Source organism: Phodopus roborovskii, unplaced genomic scaffold, assembly GCF_943737965.1.
Source record: "Phodopus roborovskii unplaced genomic scaffold, PHOROB, whole genome shotgun sequence".
NCBI classification, from domain to species: domain Eukaryota; kingdom Metazoa; phylum Chordata; class Mammalia; order Rodentia; family Cricetidae; genus Phodopus; species Phodopus roborovskii.
Window position 1 is genome coordinate 3,522,631 of NW_026126567.1, and position 21,830 is coordinate 3,544,460.

Sequence of the window (21,830 nt, forward strand, 5' to 3'; positions counted from 1 at the left end):
TCATCTGCGGGTTCATTAACACAGCCCTTTAGACATGGTCTTTTCCACAGATAGTGAAGGACTGAAAAAACTGAAAGCAAAATTACAGTCTTGAAAGAGTAAAAAGTGAGATGCTAAACAGCAATTGTAGAATTGCTACGTTCCATTGTGTTTTGTTTAATTATGCCGGGCCAACCTACTCACACTGTCCCCCACTCCCACATATACACACACTCATTTACATATCACGGGCTGTAATGAGCAGGACTGAAGAGCTTACTATAAAGAAGCTACACTAATATTTAGGTTCACACACCGTGGCCAAGAATGAGAAAAATCACCTAAAGTAAGGTTTATGACAGGAATTCAGTAGAAGCGAAAATGCCCAATCAATCTGGAAATTATATTTTCCCAACTACTCACCAACACAAGCATGAGATTGTACAAGAGCAGCAAGATTGTACAGAGATCCTCATGAAGTATAAAAGGAATAGAAATAATTGCATCTGGATTTCAAAGACTCAATTAAAAGCTGAGTTTCGTTGAGAAACAGAGAGAGAGGCGGGAGAGAGAGAGTTGCATTGCCATTTAGTTTCAGGCTTTTGAACGCAGTCAGGAGTGAGGTATTTCCACAAGAATGTGAGCTCTATAAAGACAGGGACTTGCTTTGCTTTGCTTTGTTTGTGGTTTTCTTTATTCAAAAATCTGGACCCCAAGAGCTTGAATATGTGTCTGACACACAGAAGACATTAATAAATACTCAGGGAAGAGCAAAAGATTTAATACATGGATAATAAAAACTAGCCAATAAAAAAAGAAACCCATATAAGAAATCTCTTAAGTGTGGGTTTGAGCAGAAATGAGGACAGGGTTCAAAACTGAACAAAGGTTCATAGATGAGAATGACTAACTAAAACCAGATCCCCTATGAGCTTGTGCCCATGTCCACGGAAGAGAGGGAAATTTGATATTCTTTCAGGAAGTCCTGAATGCAGAGCACCCCATTACAACACATCTGCTTATTAAGATACATTCTTGGTTTCTGTGGTTAGAGTTGCTGAGAAGTTCCTGGTAAAATTATACACAGAATTGATAGAAATATGAAAGTTTGACTGACTAACTTTCATTATCTATTTATTCATCCTTTTATTAACAAACCAATGCACTGTGTCCTTCCCGTTGTAGGGAATGTGAAGCTATCACTGTGGCATTATTTCACCTCATTTCTTGACTCACTTTCCTATACCTGTAATGATATGCCATTTTGTAAGGCAGGAATTTGTCTCTCAACCAGCTATGAACATTCTGAAGTTTACACCATAATATAATGACCTTTGTAGACTGAGATTTAATTCAGGTTCTTTCATAATACCATCATCACCAAGTACACATTAGTACAATTTACTTAGTACCTTTCTCCTATACTCTAAAGCTTTTCCTTTGGCTTAGCTTTGAAGTTTTAATTAGAAGTCAATATTAAAAAAATTTGGATTAAAATCATATTTGATAAAGTTATTAGTAAATAATATCAGCAATAGCTTACTAAAGTGTTGTAGAAAACAATATTCAGAGTACTGTCAAACTGTTTCTAGAATGTTAGAATATGTATGGATCAATATTTTCCCAATAAATATTTAATAAAAGCAACTATGTTGTAGATGCTGAATCAGCCCAGTAAACCAAATCATTACTGAATATTGACTTTTTTTAAAGTTCTTCTAGCCCAGAGACAGAAAGATAGAGACAGAAAGAGAAATAAAGAGAGAGACAGAGAGAGGATCATAGAAGTAAGTACCTTAGCATAGATTTTAGATTTTGGTAGAGTTTGAAGAAAATGACTTAACACACAGGGAGACACAATTATAGATAATTACTAGGGAGGAATACTGCTCAGAGGGTTTCGCTAAAGTACTAAGAAGACAACTTTTCTATTTAATGTACCGAACTATGTCATGGGGTCAGTAGTAGGAAGTGTAATTCAAGGCCCAAATGAGTTCATCATGGTCTCTTCACTGCCTTTAAAAAGCACAAGGTAAAGAGTAGAGACCAGTGGTGTCATCCTGTCCTTTTTTCTGCTTCTTACATTTATGAAGTAATTTCCACTAAACACAGTGAGCCCAGTGAGCCGAGTGAGCCGAGTGAGCCTTGTGATCCGTGAACGGCTCATTCCAGGAACTCTTGGAATCCAAAATCTACACATGCTACAATCTCAAATAAACAGTTACAATCTTTGCCTCTTCGCCTATATATTTAGGTCATCATTTCAATGTCTAAAAAATGGTGCTATATCATATTATTTAGTGCACACTGATAAGAACAATGTGTATACATTTTAATATGGACATTATTTTCTTTTATCCACACATGGCTGAATCTTCAAATTCAAAACCTATGTTAATAACATTTTTAAGCATTTAGTAAATTCTAAAAGTTAATGCTTTTGTTAGTTTTTATTGATATTAGTCTCTACAACACTTCTTTTGCACATTGGTCAAATTTTCAATGATGCCAGCACACTGTGTGTGTGTGGAGGGGGGGAAAGAGTTGATTCTCCTATGCTTGTGATAGCCAAAGGAAATCGTTTGCTACTAGTGGTGCCTTCTTTTGTCTCCCACATCAGTGGTAGAAACAAGAGCTACTTTAGACAAATAAAAAAAAAGTGTATGCCAGTGATTTTGCAACAAACTATCATTCAACAGCAGTAGGCAACTCAGAGCACCAAGATGAATAATGACAGAATCCTGTTTGAGCATTGTAGGTAGAGTTAGAGTTGTCCAGTCCTCGTAGGCTTACAAAGCTACAAATATAATAGAGAAATTTTGCAAACAGAGCTGTAAGGCAAGGAACAAATCTAGGAAGTTTTGAAGAACAAATGTAAAACTACAATATGTCTCAACATTTTCCCAGAATATGAGACAAAAATAGTCATTCAGTGTGTCCTGTCTAACTGAAAGACTCATGGTGGAAACTGGGTGCTGATTTTGAGAAAAAAGTAACAATAGTTTGTGAGCTAAAAAGTGGTTGAAGAAGCTATTGCGAAGTCTGTGTAATACCACACATCTCTGAAGCTGAGTGAAATGCTATTAATTCACAAATCCAAATATAAAGTATGACTTGCACAAGTGACACAAGCAGAGCGTATAAGATTTGTAGATAGACAGGTCACAGTAGAGCAAGAATAATTTTTCTATAAGGTAATAAGATCTTATCAGTTTAAACACTATTAAAATAGTTAAGAATCCTATTGTCACTTTTTTCGCTGTAATTAACTAATAAGAAAGAATTGTGTCTTTGCAGCTCCTAGGGGATGTGAGAATGCCTGAATGGATACTATGTCTGCAAGGAACAAATAGATGATTGATCAGAACCTCTGTGATGGAAAAGGGTTAGATTTTTGCAAGTCCAAATAATTGCAATTTATCTTGCCCTGTTATGTGTGGGACCTAATATCCTGTAACTAAAAGATAATACCCTGACTAACAGAGAACAAGTTTTGGTATGTATTAACTTAACAAAACCCCAAATTTCTGAAACTGAAAGGGCTAATCCTGTCGTCAGATAGCATCTAAGGCATATGGCAGAATTCCCTATCTCACTATAATCTGCCTACCTGATATGACCACCAATGTATTTGAAAAGTGTCTTGATTTGCAGGTTTTTTGCTCTGTTGCTATAAAAGTTTCATGAAATTGCTACCTCATTGAACCATGTAGTTTGAGGTGATCTAAATCTGCGTTCTTAGGTTGTGATCACTCATATTTTGTGCAATAATAAACTGTCTTATCCTCTTTGAGGTAAAAGCTGTGGTTTTTCTTAAATGGATAAACCCATGGGACAGCAAGCAGAAAATATCTCATAGCTGTTGTGTCATGGTGCGTGTGTTGTGTGCGCACGCACACACACACACACACACAGCCACACACACACACACACACACACACACACACAATCCTATCAGGGTTATTAACCAAAAAGTGGTATCTCTAACAATGGCCAAGAAATACAGGGAATTAGTTAATTGGAGTACATTTCATAGGATGTTCAGGGTTTCGGGTTGCACATTTGCATCTTTCAAATGTGTAATTATGTTAGATAATATACCCTGTGCTGGAGTTTTTACATAAACACTTGTGGTCTAGTTCAGAATTATCTCTACTGCATGCAGCAGCTGTTGGGGGAAAAATATAAGCTATTAAAAGCAGTCTGAATTAGATGTGGTCTACTTACATAAAATGTACAATGCCTAGTCACTTATCAAGCATAGCTGTGAGTTAGTGTTTATTCCTTATGCAAAACGTGTTACTGGGTAAGATACACAAATTAAGTGGCCTGTAACAAAGTATGTTACCAATTCTGTGAGAAGCTTTAATGATAAATTCTTTATTCATAGGCCACAAATGAGGAACAAATATTGAAGGCCATGACTGGTGTATAAAGCAACAGTAATGCTTTTTCTTTTGTTGAAATGGTGTTTTAATTTCACTTTTTGATCATAAACCTGATGGCCCAATTCTCAATGAGTGGTCTTCAGAATACAGAGGATGATTTTAAAAACCTATGATTTGAGGCCTGCAGAGATAGCTCCGTAGACCTGGATTTGGCACCCCACATTCATGTCTGCTAGCACATAATTGCTTAGATGACCAGTTCCAGAGAATTGAATATGGTCTTCTGGCTTCTGTGAACACATATGGTATATTAAAAGCCACACAGATGAACACACTACACACACACACACACACACACACACACACACACACACACAATTTTAAAAACAATTTAAAAGCTCTTTTTTAAAATGCAATTCAGTTACTATTTACTATAGTGAACAACCTTAAGTCAAAATTCCTATAGATATGAACCGAGCCTCCAAAACGCTAGTCATGATGGAACTATCTCCATAAAAAATAATCAAAATAAAATGTTACTTCTTTGTTTCCAGATACTGTGTCTCATTCCTTCTATGTGATGACTTAAGAAGCTCAGGCAGGAGGATGGCTGTCAATTCAGTTACAGTGTGAGTTCTGGGATAGTCCAGGATAGACTTTTATCCTACTGTACACATTTTTATCTCAGTATACATGTCTCTTCATTCCAGATAGAACTTCTATTCAAACCAAAGAAGTAATTTCCCCCAAATACAATAATTTCATGGCTTTTGGGTGTGTTCATGACACGTGGTTTCATTAATTTCTTTAATTGCTTTCTTTACTACTCCTCTAATGTTTTTTTCCAGATATGTAAGATACTCCAGGGTTAGCAAGCTGCTTTCATAGAGAGACCTTTTTACAAAGAGTGGGCAAGGTACCCGGGACTTTCTACTATCTACTATAATCAAGTTCAAATTTGCAATTTAGAAGTTGCAAATAGTTAAAAATTCAGTAAAGTCCAATGGGAAAGTCCCATCACTTGGGAAAATTATTCAATCACAATAACAATGTTGGGTGAGAAGTTGTGCTATGAACAATCTGTCACAAGCTGGTTGCTTGGGAAAATTTGGAAACTTTGGGGGCTTTTCCAGAGAAAATGCATCCCTACTGGTGGCCATGAGGTTAAACAGCTAGCACAATTCTTACTCCCTTTTTCTGTTCTTATTGTTTATCTTTTATAACTTATTTATTGTTAGAGCCCAGTCTTGCACACTTTTCACTTCCTTCATGTAGACAGATTGTGACTAGTGGGATCCTTCACCCATTGCTATGCTTTCTGCCATGATGAGATGTATTGCCATGAACTTTCAGCCAACATAAACATTTCCTCTCTACGTTGATTCTTGTGAGGTGTTAAAGAGCAGTGCAAACAGGAGATATTCATTGCATATTTCACTTTCTGTAATATGCACCTCCTCTTTATCATGGACAAACCCTCCCCATCTTCCCACCCATGTTGGGCTTCCTGGAACAAGCTTGGACTGCTGCATACCATTCAGTAACAAGGCAGGCTGTGCTATTGCCAACTCCATCCCTGTCGTAAGTGGACTCCCCTGTGTTGACTGCTACTTCTGTACTGACCATACTTTAATGCAGAAAGTTCGTAGTGTTTGGTGAACAATGTCCTAATGGTTAAGAGCATGTAATGATTCAAGTCTTGTCTCTTCAGCTTCAGAAACCTCCTAGATTTCGTGAACGTCTTAAGTTTTATAAGCCTCCACTTCCCTTGAGGAGAGAATACTTCAATTTAGAGGAAACGACTCCAGCACACACTTACACACCCTACCCAAAACCAAAACAAAACAAATAATAATAATAAATCACCCCTAACAATTTCAGTGCTTGGTGTTTCATCTGTCAACATGTTTGAAGCTGGTGGTTTGAAGTCATTCTACCTTTACTATTATATCTTTCCTCATTCTCGGCAAATTCTTTGGTGTTCCTTGTTTCTTAATGACTGGAAGTCTCCAAACAAACCACTGTTCCTAATGTTAAAGATATTAGCAGCCCAATGTATTTTGGGTGAACCATTTAATCAGATTTTGTCTTAGTACATTACGGTGTTAAAAAGCTTCCAAAGAGACCCTCTGTATTGCAGGGATAATTTTCATGCATTGTGTAAATGGAATGAAGATGAACCACATTAGTCAGAATTAGTATTGCTACTGTTCACCTGCTGGATTCACTCATCTGAGTGACAATACGAAATTGTCAAATGATGTCCTCTACTTGCAGTTTGATATACTATTATGGTACCTTCTAGGAACTACATCTCTTCATTGTGAACAAAGATCTTAAAACCAGTTAGTCTTAGAAATTTAAAAGAAGCACTATATCATATGATTTACTAACAAAGAGTCCCACCATCTTCATTGTGGTTTTATGTAGGTAAATTCTGAATACAGAAGACACAGCATCTTACATTTCTTGTTGACTTAAAGCATTCTAGAGGATAATGTATCAGCTATAAGTCATCGCCATTTTCCCAGAAATGGAACTGAAATCTCTGAAATGAAATTATACCTTTCCAATTGTATAAAGAGAAATATCAAAAATGCTCAACTTGTCAAGAAGCACCCTTTATTTAAATGAATTGCTTGGCTATGAAGAGGTTTATATGGTATAGCAGGGTAATCTATAGGATATTCTATACTAAGGATGGTGGCCATGCCACAGTACTTGGAGTAGAGTAAATAATTCATTCTAGGTATGGCTTCCTTGGAGTGCACATGGAGTGATGTGACCAAATTGCCCTTGAGCTTCCTCATCCTTTACAGAATGCTTCACTCACTCCTGATAACAAGTTGGATGCTTATCAATAGCCCTAATCAGATACACTTTGCAGAAAGAAGGAAAGGAATCGCTGGGAAGAAAGGGTCACTAATAGGCACAGGATGTGCCAACTTGTTGAATCATGGTTAAAGTTCAAAGAATGTTCACAGGCACACAAATATCTTTATGCTTGTTTACATTCCATAAAGTTCATGTATTTCTTCCTAACAGCCCCATTAAATTTCTGTTCCTTGTTATTGCCATCTCAATAGAATAGTGAGCCTCATGCAAGATTTTCTGTCAAAAATTAGATAGCACTGCTCTTGGGGTCACTTGAATTTATTTTATGAGTGCTTTGAAGTTCCAGGCTGTTCTTCTCCCATGGTGTCCAGTATTCTTCTACAATTTCAGGTATCTCCCATGGTGCATGGGAGCTAATGAACGGGCACAAAGCAGGAAGCTATGAAAGCCTGGGTCAATTCAAAAAGCAGAAAAATGAAGCATTGTAGACTGTCCTTATAAGGGATTTTGTGTGACTTTTTTTTTAACTGAAAATAGATTTTTCTCTCAAATAATACATCTTATCCATAGTTTCCCTCCCTCCGATCCTCCTAGCTCCTCCCCCACCAATGCCTTTTCCCCAGGTTCCCCCTCCCACTCTGTTTCCTCTTCAGAAAAGAGCAGGTCTTCAAAAAAATAACTGCCAGACTGGACAAAACAAGCTATAATAAGACAAGGTGAAACTCTTGATATCAAGGCTGAACAAGGCAACCCAACGGGAGGAAAAGAGTCTCAATATCTGGCAAAAGAATCAGCGACAAACCTGTTCCCACTGTTAGGAGTCCCACAAGGACAGCAAGTTAACAGCTGAGATGTATATAAAAAGACCTGGTACAGACCCATGTAGGCCCTGTGATTGCCATTTGAGTCTCTGTGAGCCCATATGAGGGCTGCTCAGTTGATCCGGTGTGTCATGTTCTCCTGGTGTCCTCCATCCCTTCTGACTCCTACACTTTTCCCATATGAGATATTCTAACCAGACCACCACAGACTGCATTTTTACATTTGCAATATTGTGTCAATTTCATAAATATATAGTTAGGGTACCTGACTCATATTCAAATAAGTATATACTAAAAATAAAAGATACCATATGTATATCTCATGGCCCATTTTCTGAGCAAACAGTGAGGCCTGGATCAATTCTCAGTACCTTGGTCATCCAGTTTTCCCAATCTGTAAAATTTACAGAATTATTAGCAAGAGTCATTTCTAAGCAAATCAATAAAGCATAGTCCCTAGAAAGATCCTAGATATGGTGTACTACACAGGACTTCTTCCTTATGTAATGTTTGGACACTGAAAAAATGAAAAGCATATCTGCCAGTAGCTCTCTTACATTACAATAAAAAAGCTGTCTGGGTCACTGAACAATTATCAGTGAAATAGTTTATTCATCCAAGGTAGGAATATGAGTACATTCCAAAACCAAAGGCTCATTATTGCATTCTTTTTTTGTCTATGAAAAGCACAAAGCTTACTTCCTTCCTCTTTGGAATGGAATCAAGAGATTTTGAATACTCTGTTGAACAGCGCTGGAATAAAAATACCTCTACAGCAGTTGGCTCTTCTGAAACTCCTCTCAGTAGGAAGCGAGAGGAAGGAAGGAAACAGCATCAGGAAAATATTATGTACCCTGAGAAGATGATTGTTTGGAAATACAGTTTTCTTACTGTATAGTAACACACACCCTTTCCCCAGGCCATATCAGAATAATAAATCCTCAGGACATGGGCAAACAGTGATGTTCATCTCATTTTTCTTACTGCTAGACATGCCTAAATTAGAGTCTAAAACTGCCAATACATAACATTTTTCATATATCAATGGCTAAGCGTTTTATCAGGAACCGGAAGTTCCCAACGTTGTTCTTGTGTGTTGTATCTCATGGGTCTATAGATCACCCACCATCCACTAAATTTTCATTTTCAGAATTCATTTTCATAGAAATGTGCTATTTTTCTATACACTTTTTCTGGGTGGGGCATTTACTGTATATGTCACTGTGACATTTATCACCCCTCACTGTTTTCTGTCTATCTGTAAATTGGTCAGTAGACATAGAAACATGATCACTTTTGATCTTTTTACCAAGACTCCTCCATGAAAGAGGAAGCATGTGCTGTGTAGCTTTTTCTCTTACAGATGAGGTCACAGGCAGGTTATCAGTTGCACCTATTAGGTCATTCAGAATTGAAAAACAGGTCTTAGTTTTCAGTTCCTTTCTCATTTATTGAATAGTCTTAATTGGCTAAGAAGATATGATGGAAGTCTCTAGGCTGGCAGGAGGCTTTTGTTCAATTTGTCCCTTCTTTTAATAGACATGCCAGACAAAACAGACCACTATCTTCCTGCTTATAGAATTACTGAATGGGCAATAATCCCTAGAGCTGCCTCAGCCACTCCACTGCCATGAGTACCTGCTAAAAATGAGACAGAAATCGGATAGACGATAGATAGGTAGGTAGGTGGAAAGAAATGTTGTGGTAATCTTAAACTATTAACCAAGTGTTTAGAGTTCTTGTTAGCTGATAACAATAAAAACAATGATAACAACGTATTATTTTCAGCCACACATAATACTTTTAATATTTTCTGAAGCCAGAAGCATGATGAGTAACATGAACATAGAGGCAGTAATATTTTTTAATATCTGTTCAAACAAATCTATTCGTAAAATGATTTTTACAGTTTTGGGTGATTCTGCTAGTCATAAAGTGGCCTGCATCCATATTTTCTCACTGTCACCATGCCAGTCACTTGGCTATGTATAAAGGTAAGCTTACATTCTTAGTGTTCCTGGTGAGATGCTTAATGAGATCTACTCTTGGGGATGCTGTGGAGTTCCACACTTCAGTACACACCACTGTAGACTTAAAACTATGTGGCATGGATACAGCAGTACTAGCTGTGCTCACTTAAATCAGGTCCTATAATCTCTCTGAAAGCCTGCGGTGCTAACGGTCGATGCAATTGTGGACTATGTGACAGAAACGTTCTTTTTAAATGTTCATTTTTTGGGTGCTCAGTTTTGGGCTTGGAAGTGGATTAACTTAGAGGCCAGCCTCTGAATAACTCACATGCATGGCAATAGAGTTCTTTGGGAACTGCAGCTGGTTAACAGGTTCAGCTATCTAAGTATCATTCCATCTCTCTCCTCTTGTTTATGTTAGCATTCATGTATGAAGCAGCAACTCTAGTATCAAATACTTTTTGATGAGGCATACATCTCAAATGGCTTCTTGATGCTTTAAGATGTATTCAGGCTCAATAGACTGCACCCACCCCTGTAAATAATGTCTTATAAGGACACCGATTAGCCTTCATCATTGCTGTGAGACTTCCCTCTCCATTTTGCAATTCTCCACTACGCTGAATTCACTTTTTTCCCAAAATCTCAGTACTTAGCTTGATTCTGTTCTTCATACTGTCCTGTCTATACTAAAAGTTAGTAAATTAGACTGATGAGGATTATCAAGACAAGAGAAAGAAAAACTTAAATTTGCTACTCTAGATCACTGGCTGTTTAAATAATGACTTTTAAACAATACTACGTACTTTTCTTTAAAACAGGTATAAATACACCTGTGGTTTTAGTATAGTAGAACATAGGTCAATATTAGGTGATTAGGAAGGGCATGAGGAAGCTAAAAGATGCATAGCCAATGAAAGGTGATGGAAAACTAATTGTCCTAATTTTAACTCTGTTATGTTTTTGTTTTCCTTTTGGATAAGTACATAATATGTAATTGATAATTAATATTTGAAACCCTAAACAAAGTCCAATGGCTCCAGAATTACTCGTTAAATTGTATTAAAGTTCATTAAGGTGTATAATGTTTAGAAGTGGGCAAGTGTAAATGGGTTCATTATTCTAGGTTTGTGGTGGTTTTACTAAAAAAGTATGTTTTGTAATAAATTTTATTTGCAAGTTTTATAATTTTCATTTTATAATATAGATGATAGATTAGATAGATAGATAGATAGATAGATAGATAGATAGATAGATGATAGTTAGATAGGATTCAAGATACCCTCCCAGTATTTAAGGTAGGGCATAAGTATGCTTTTCAAGGACTAATATCATAGAATTGATTAAAATATATTTAAAGGATTTGATTAAAATTACTCTCACCTTTCTTTAAATAATTCTCACTCTCTTAGCAACCACCAGATGTCTGTCTGTAGCTTGGCAACTAAGGTGTGGTCTTGGGAGCCCTTCCCACCACACTGGTATATTGGTTGGCATAACGTTGTACAGGCAGCTATATTGTTGAGAATTCATGTTCTCAATGTTTCTATTCCTCCACTCAACACATTTTCTTAGTAGCTCTACAGGTCTTCTGGCTCTTAAAAATGTCTTACTCATCTTCTATGGTGTTCCTTGTTATTTTCTTCTCTTTGATCAGTTTTGGTTCTCTACAATAGATTACATCTGGTGCAAAAAAGAAACTTCTTTGAGGAGGGCTGAGAGCTACATTAATCTATGGATAAAAGAATGAATATTTAGAAGGAAGCTGGATATGATGTCGATTTAGCAAAATGGAAGGAGTGGATTTTCAAGAGTCTCTAATAACTTCAGTTATGTATTTTTGATAGGTTTATAAGAGGAGGTATGTGTCCTGTCTTACTGAGGAGTCCTTAAGTCTAAACATATGGCTGATTTTTATCACCAGGATAATGATGCCACTACCACACCATTGGCATTGCCTTTCCTTACTAGCCATCATGATGGTTCATAGGATATAATATTGGGTATAACTATTGATAATGCTTCTCCCCATCCAGCATTACAATATCTTCTGATACTATGAGAGACAGCTATCAGGGAATAGGATTTCTAGGTCAGCACCAGATTAATTTCTACAAATCCTGTGACCAAAGTCTGTGGTGTCTTCAGCAAAGGGTCTTAACTTCAAGTTATGGCAGGTAACAAAGGGCAATGTAAACAGCTTATATTGCTTGGAGGTGTCTCTTGGATTCCCTCTTCTACAAATGACTTGAAGGGAAGTATAGCCTGCCTGACACTAGCCTTTTCATTTGATGGTTTATGACTTCTGTAAGTGAGGGTTTCATTGTTCCCTTTATGCAAGATAACTGCAATATATATCAACATATGTATTTCTATATCCACATATGTGTACATAAGAAATATTTGGCACTATTGTACATCAGGCTTTAAATATATATTTATAAATCCTTAAATGTAAAATGCCATGAATAAATTAAATATATCTTGTATTGCTAAAAATTATAAAGTATTCAATTCAAATTAGTTTTACTCCTCTTTGAGACAAGATCAGCCTACATATACCAAGCTGCTTTTCAAGCCAAGAATCCTCCTGCCTCAGCAGTCTGAGTACTAGAATTACAGGTGCACATACTAGCATCCAGTTCAAATTTAATGCAACAAAAACTCCCATTTCAAAATACAAGAATGGAGAGGGGTACAATAAAGAAAGGTTAGATCAGAAAGCAAGATCAAAACCCAGCAAGGCAAATATCAAGCCTCTCAGCTCTATAACCTGTTTCTAAAGCTCATGATGATGTCATCTAGATGGAACTTTGGTTTGGATCCCATTCTGGTTGTCCATCTATACCACAAATAGCACTTCTGTTCTGCTGTTTGTATCTCATTCACCTACCTGTTCTTGACATGTATCCCAAAAACCTGACACCTCCAAAAGCCTGTTCATCATTGTAAGTTAGGCTTCACTTTTATAAGTTCTCACAATGGTTTTTCTGGGATCATGTGTGAATAATCCCTTGCTGCCATGTCCCTAACCTAAGTAACTCTTTGGAAGCTTCATGCAATCCCCCATGACACCTTACTCTTGCATTTTTTCATGCCTTCAATATTACGAACTATGGGGCCACATTATAAAATAAATACCCAAACTGCCCCCTTTGAATCAGAGCTATAAAACCCTCTGCATGCCTGGGTAGCTGAACCTGCACCATCACTTTCATTGGAAGCTGCTTTTTTTCTTGTTTTACATATATCGATCCCAGTTCCCTCCCCATCCCTCTCTCCCTCCCTCTTTTCCACTCTCCCATCTCTCCTAACCCCCTTCTCATTCTATCCCCCCCCCACTCCACATGTAGGGTGATGCCTTCCTGGAGGAGTCATCAAAATCTGTCAAGACATTTGGAGTGGGGGTCTGAGGCCCCTCCCTCCTGTCTCTAGGTTAAGGGCGTATTCCCCCATGGGGAATGGGGAACGTGCTCCCAAAGTCATTTTGTGCAGCAGGGATACATCCTGATTCCACTATCAAAGGTCCCTTATACTGCTTTTTTAACAGTATTCTCTGCTCACACTTTCTCCTTTCAAATGAATTTGCACTTTTATTACATGGAACATTTGATGGGTGGAGTCCGTGCATACTTAAAATCCCAATACTCAAGGGGTAAGGCACAAGAACTGCAAATTCAAGGCCAGGCTTAGTGATGTAGTACATTAGAGGTCTGTCCAAGCCAATAATCAGGCTGCATTTCAAAAAGCTAAGACCAAACAATGGCTACAACCAATTGCATGTAAAATGATGCCAATGGAAAAAATAAGATGAGGTTTGCTTTGTTTTGTTGTTTGTTTTATGCCTTGACTTTTTTAGGCTTTTCATTTCTATCACCTCCTATGTATGTCTATAATAATCAGGTTTATTCAGCAAACTGGAAGATGCTAAGGGCACTATTCAAGGAACCCAAATTTCTTTACATAGTATTTATGTGAGTCCATTATAGGTATATGGGTTCTAAAATCACATAAAATTCTGATGGACAAGATGGTCACTCATGGCTATTATCTTTAAGCATAATAGAGATTGAAAGCAAACTTCTCTATCACCATCAAAATTTTCATGAGAGTACTGACAAGAAATAGAAATTTTAAGTCTCTATGATCCACAGTTTTGATGCTTCTCCACAAGCACTTGAAATCAAATTTCTTTTTTTAAATAAGGTCTGACAAACATAGTTATTATTTAAGGCTTTGCATATCCTTACAATTAATACCTCATAAAATGGCAATTTATTAGAACTACCTCTCTACAGTGCATTCAGCCAAAGAACTGTTGGCCCACCAGTATCTTAGAAAGGACACTTGCATGAGCATTTTTCCAGCTTAAGTAGATTTCCTCAGGTTCTTCACAACAATCTCAAGGCTGTCAACCTTAAAAGGCAGTGGCTACTGAACACTCATACCATCTCTTAAAGAGACCCTACTCCACCCATGACTGAGCCAGCACTTCTATAGGTGATTTAAAAAGGAAATTCATCCACAGTGAAGTAGAGAGAAACTGCCTCTTACCCCTAGAAAGATAATGCTGTAACTTGTATTTTGTGATTCTCTGTTACAGAACTTAAGTGATTGCTGGGTTCATCACCCAAATGATTCAAGTTAAACCATGGATCACTGGTGTTTAATATTTAACACTGTGTACAAATGTTGCACATGTTAGACTCACAGTAAAGTTCAGATTCATGCTTCATGTTCATAGTTTCCCAAGTATATCAAGTGTGTATTCAAGCCAGATTAAAATTTTGAGACAACAGAACATAAAATTTTGCAAATATATTAATAATAATAATAAAATAATAATAATAATAATAAATTCTGGAGATAGTGAGTTGGCTCAGAGGCTCAGATAGTTATTTTTGTTCTTGTAGAAGACCCAGGTTCAATTCCCAGCACTCACATGGCAGGTCACAACTATGTGTAACTCCTGTGATAATGGCTTCAACTCTGGAGAGGTGGAGGTATCACATACACAAATACATGCACACACGCGCGCGCGCGCACGCGCACACACACACACACACACACACACACACACACACACACACACCTGTTTTCAATAATTCAGATTCAACCATCTGTATTTTTTATATGTTTACTTGATTACATATGTGTAGCATGTGTTTAGAACTAATTTAATTACTGAGCACTTTGTGCCTTCTAATAATGTTTAATTAAAAGACATGTATGGGGTCATTTCTCACAGTGATATCAATAGGGCCAAGAATGTGAAATTCAATACAATTTCACATGGGTCATTAAAAGCTTTTTCTCTTTGGCATTTATTTAGCCTCAAATGTGCTTTAGATCTCTTGAATGGGCTCTTCCGGAGCCCCTGTGATATGGGAATAGACCATCTACCAAGAAAGGTCAATGGCGGCATGGAGGAATCTAAGGACCTAAAGTCACCTTTGCCATCAATGACATTTTACCACCAAAATATATTCATCAGTGAATTAAGTTTACAAAAAGTTGAGCTATGCATAAAATACTCTTAGATGAACAAAAAAGTAAAGTTGAAGGGCTGAAAGGAGAAAATATGTAGGACACAATGATTGTTCAAGGAAACTGCCTTCCTCATCTTAAAGAATGTGATTTTTCTTCTTTGCAACTGCCAGCTGATCTGCCAGTAACATTCCTAAAACTGGCTTTCCTTAGTAACTCCTGGCACTTGCCAATCAGAGCTTGTTGCTCCTTCGAGAATTAAACATGCTAACTATAGGGATGCATTTTTATGAAAGTATCTCTTGACTCCCAAAGTGTGAACTTTCTTCAGACCTCACAGAGGGGTTAACAATACCCCTGGAGATCTTTTAAGACTGTGTATTTAAGCTGGTATCCTATTGCATGTTTAGCCTGTTTAACTTTAACCTTCTTTTAAGAGAACAATATAACCAAAGATACTTGTCTTGAACATCCCATGTAATCATGCTTTACAACCCAAGCTAATTCATAAGTTTAATCTTAAATTATGTATTCTCCTATGCCCCCTGACTAAGAGAATGCAGTTTGTGTATACCTGTGTAGTAATCATTTGCTGAAAGCATCCAACAGGTTGGGAAAATGTAAAACAAACATGCACCATGAATGCTGCAAATAACATGGATATGGCTTGATAAATATTGGTACAGAATGCTCCCTGGTCAGTTGAGTCAGTGAAGTGAAGTCTTTCCTATAAAGCTCTCTTAAAGTTTTTGGTGAAATGCCCCTTATTTCTTTCTCATGCTGTTTTGTGAGCTGCCCAAAAGCCACAGAAAAAGACCTTTGTGATGTACAGATAGCACGTACAGACACAAACACAAACACACAACAGGCACACTACAGACAGACCAGTAACCTGGTCTGCAAACTCATATAGGCAGAAGACACAGGAAGACCAGTGAAGAGTTCAAATGTGGGCTTACTTTTGGTCATGATAACCTAAGAGGAATCTGTTGTGTTGCTTTCCTTAAGGTAACAACAACACATTCTGGTGGTCTGAGGTTATCTTCATTGGTTAACCAAAGTAGCTTATAAACTTCTTATAACTAGCATAGATTTCTTTGTTTGAATAAAACCTTAAATCATTTCTTGGATTTCTTACCATGTTCAGAGGCCCACACACACACACACACACACACACACACACACACACACACACACACACACACACAAACGCCTGTATATGTGTGTTCTGGATTACAATTGTAATTTTTATTCCCTAATTAAAAGTTTCTTTACTGGAGAAGTGTCTCTCTCTCTTTTTTTTTTTTTAACTCTGAGAGATTTTATGTGTCGAGGTTGAAGGGGGGAAGTGTCTGTGCATAACTGGCCATGAGAAAAATCTAATCTGAGAGAAAAGAAATAGCCTGTTAAGATATTCATTCTGAAGTATGTGGACATTCTGCCTGAAATTTTTGAGGACAAATGTCTTCAGGCGAAAAAAAAAAAAAAAAAAAAAAAAAAAAAAAACTAGATTTCATATTGTAGAGAGAGTCAGAGAGTGTTGACAAACTGCCCTGAAACTATAATCATCGCATCAGTCTGCCTCCCATGCAACTGCAACAAGCATTACAATTCAAGCAAACACATGTCTTTTATCACACTTTTCCTTTGTTTTCCTTCTCCCTGAAAACCTCACAAGTGTGAGGAGGAAAGAGGACACTGCTTGATCTAACGTACAAGCCATAAGTTGAAAGCATATATCACTTAGCGAGCATGCAATAACAACATTAATTATTTACAGCATGAAATATAAGGTATTAATATTTTATTTCATGTCAGGAACCACATGGCACATAAAAGGCAGATGTTAAAGTGAACTCCACAGTTACTTGAAGATAGTGTATAGGATACTCAGAGCAGAATGATAAGTATAGCCTACTTTTAACACATACTTTGTTGAGGTCAAAAGAGTTGATATAATAGCACAAAAATATTCAAAGTTGAACTTGCTTAGTAGACGCACTTAGTCTGTGTCTTGGCTCCAGTTGGGGCTGTGTTCTGTGCAGAATCATGGAGGTAGAGGCACCAGTATACAGAAACTGGTGGAAAGGAAGACAGACCAAGGATCTCTGTTGCAGGCTAGATAGAAATGCAAGTTCAGAGGCAGTCCTCTTGGCCACCTTGTATTTTGCAACCCCAGACTCTTAGAAAGCAAGTAAGTACATGTGAGTAACTACACATGTCAAAAATTGAGTTCATCAGTAGAAAGAAAAAATTTTAACTTTGTGATTACAAATGATATGAAATCAATTCAAACACAATTTCACATGTAGTCACACAGTTTAAATTTATAGTTTTATGTTTCTTTAGTGGTATAAGATATTTGAACAAAAACATCATATAAAACACTCAAAATGTTGTAGATAGAATAACTGACCTTTTTTCACCTATACCTACTTATATAAGACTATACATATAAAGGAATAATATAATGGGTGTAATTTCATATAATGTATATAGGCATATATTATATGTTTGTCTTATGGTACAATTTGCTTAATTTTAAATGATTTATGTATAATTTCGGTAGCAATCTACATTCAAATACATTAGGATTTGAAGTCTTTATGGTAAGCATATGGAGGTAGGACCTGTATTTTATAAATCTATTTGTTAATACAGATTAGAGATCCTAAGACTGACTACTGAAGACCCTGTTCCTATCTTTTATATCTCTCCAGTGCTGGGATTAAAGACATGAGCTTTGTTATTCTTTAGATTGATTCAATCTCATGTAGCCCTGGGTATCCTTGAACTCACAGAGATCCATCTACCATTGTCTCCTGAGTCCTAACATTAAAGGTGTGTATCACCACTTCCTGATCTCTACAGCTGAGGCTGACTTTGCTTTCTGAATCCCCAGGCAAGCTTTGATAACTCATAAATAATATATCACCAATACTCAGTATTGCATTCCACTATAGAGAAACATACTCACACTATTTCTTTACTGCTATATTCACACTAGTTAGGAAATAAAACCAACCTATGTGCCTATAGGTTAATACATGTATAATGAAACTGTGGTACATACATACAATGAAATTCATATGTGAAGAAAAAATGAAATTATGAAGTTGCTAAGGAATCTATAGAACTGGACAGTAATAATATAGTATGTAGTATGTATATTCAGAAAGAAATCACTGTATGTTCTCTATTTTAAATAGATCATTCTTTTCAAATTTTTAGATTGAACTTAACTTGGTGTGTTAATAGAGACTAGAATACTAGAAACTTGTTATTGAATATGGGTAAATTACTCAAGGACAGGACACAGTACAAGATATTTGATATGAAACTAGATGGTCAGATTACTAGAGATGGGAAGGTTTGAGCAAAGATGGAGATTGGGGAAAAAGGCAAATTCAGGGAGTGGGAAGGGTTATAAAATTAACAATGGATATAAACAGCAAACACAAACCTAGTAATTTGTAATATATTTTAATAGAATAAAAATACATTTTTAAATGGAACTACCAAAAAATAAGTGTATAATGATACTCCTCTAAGCCTCATGAATTACTTATCAAGGAGGTACTAGAAGTCCTTGACTGCTCATAACATACAACTGGTTAAATTCTAATGTTGAGGATGTCACACACTTAGATTGAAAGGCATTTAGAAAGAAATCTGGAACTGAATTAGAAGCTTCCTTCCTGCTTGCTATCTTCCATAGTCTCTGAAGATGCTGTGAAGGCATCCATAGAAGAATAAAATCATCAATGAGACTATCCATTTATGAATATTAGTAGCCTTAAAACCAACTTGCCGGGCAATAGGTACCCACAAATGGTAAAGTGGCAAGAATTTTATAGGGACACAAACTCTCTTCTGTTCATACTTGAAGCTTACTCCATAGGACAGAATTCATGTCTGATACTGTAAACCTCATAAAATTATCATGGCTGGAGAAGTTCTAGATCCCAGGACGAACATACTACTGTTGTTCTGCTAAAGGGACATGGAGTCAAACTGCTTTTTAAATATTTATGTTTACAAACATAGATTAGCACTGTTCTAAACCTTGGCCAAAGAAGCTCTTTTAGCACTGGGCTAAAATACACAGATTAAAAACTAGTAAAGGTACAGTGAATAACTGACCATGAAGCTGAAGCACGGAGTTGTAAATTTGCCATCAATATCACAGTCTCCAGAAATCAAGGAACACATGAAAGAAGAGAAAGATAGAATATAAGAGCCATAGTATGGAAAGGAGTGGTATGAAATGCTGTCTTCTATCCATAGATGGATATTAGATGGAGGATGTAACCATAATATGGCTATTGTACATATCAACCCATCTAAATGCCAGACCCATCATTATTCTAACGTTTATAGGTAGAGTGCTCATGAGAACCCCATCATGCCATGAATAGCTTTAAGCACCTAATATTTATTGGAGGAATGGGAATCATATTTCTTACTGGTGTAGCCACTGACATATTGCTCTTGCTCATGTAAGTAAACAAAGGAGACCTCTTCTTGAACATAACACCAGTAGCACAGACACTGAGATCTACAATTAATAAATGGAACCTCTTCAAACTGAGAAGCTTCTGTAAGGCAAAGGACACAGTCGACAAGACCAAATGGCAGCCCACACACTGGGAAAAGATCTTTACCAACCCCACATCTGACAGAGGGCTGAGCTCCAAAATAACCAAAGAACTCAAGAAACTAGTCACCAAAACACCAAATAACCCTATTAAAAAATGGGGTAGAGAACTGAGAGAATTCTCAATAGAGGAATCCAAAATGGCTAAAAGACACTTAGGAAAGTGCTCAACATCCTTAGCCATCAAGGAAATGCAAATAAAAACAACTTTGAGATACCACCTTACTCCTATCAGAATGGCTAAAATCATAAACACCAATGACAGCTTATGCTGGAGAGGATGTGGAGAAATGAGAACTCTCCTCCACTGCTGGTGGGAGTGCAAACTTATACAGCCATTTAGGGAATCAGTATGGAGGTACCTCAGAAAAGTGGGAATCAGTCTACCACAGGACCCAGCAATTCCATTCTTAGGAATATACCTAAATGATCCATATCCATGCAACAAAAACATCTTTTCAACTATGTTCATAGCAGCATTATTTTTAATAGCAAGAACTTGGAAGCAACCTAGATGCCTCTCAGCTGAAGAATGGATAAAGAAGATGTGGCACATTTACACAATGGAATACTATTCAGCAGAAATAAAACAATGGAATCTTAAATTTTGCAGGCAAATGGATGGAACTTGAAGAAACCATCCTGAGTGAGCTAACCCGGTCACAAAAAAGAGGAATATTGTATGTATTCATTCATATATAGATTTTGTCATAGAGCAAAGGATCTCCAGCCTATAATTCACTCTGCTAGAGAAACTAGGATACAAGGAGGAACCTAAGAATTTCATACAAGGTCCCTCACAGAAGGGGAAAGGCACAAGATATCCTGAGTATATTTGGAGTAGGGGGGGAGTAGTGATTGGAGAGGGAGTTAGGAGAAAAAGATGGGGAGGAGAGGAGAGCACAAGGAACAATGATGATTGAGTCAAAGGACAAGTAGAGGAGAGCGAGAAAAAGAGAGACTATAATAGAGGGAGCCATTATAGGTTTGAAGAGAAAACTGAACTTAGAGAAATGTACAGAGACCTATGAGAATGACCCCAACTAACAATCTGAGCAACAGTGGAAAGGCTACCATAAATGCCCTTCCCTGATAATAAGATTGATAATTAACTTATATGCCATCATAAAGCCGTCATCTAGTAGCTAATGGAAGCAGAAGCAGATACACACAGCTAAACATTGAGCCAATCTCCTGGAATCCACATGCAGAGTGGGAGGATAAGACCAGGCTACAGAAAGCCACAGAGACAGCTGACCTGAACAAGGGAGAGCTCATGGACCCCCCAGACAGATAGCTGGGAATCCAGCATTATACCGACTCAGACCCCCTGAATATGGGTCTCAGCTAGAAGGCATGACCAGTCTAAGGGACCTCTGACAGTGGAACCAGGATGTATCCCTGGTGAATGAAAGGACTTTGGGAGCACATTCCCCAAGGAGGGATACTCCCTTAGGCTAGAGGTGGGCCGGGCGGGGGGGAGAGCCTAGGCCCTACTCAAAATGACTACACAGATTTAGTTGACCCCTCCTGGAAGGCATCACCCTACATGTGGAGTGTGGGGGAGAATGGGATGGGAGAGGGTTCGGGGGCATGGGAGGGAGAGAGGGAAGGAGAGGGAACTGGAATCAATATGTAAAATAAGAAAAATTATATATATATATATATATATATATATATATACACACACACA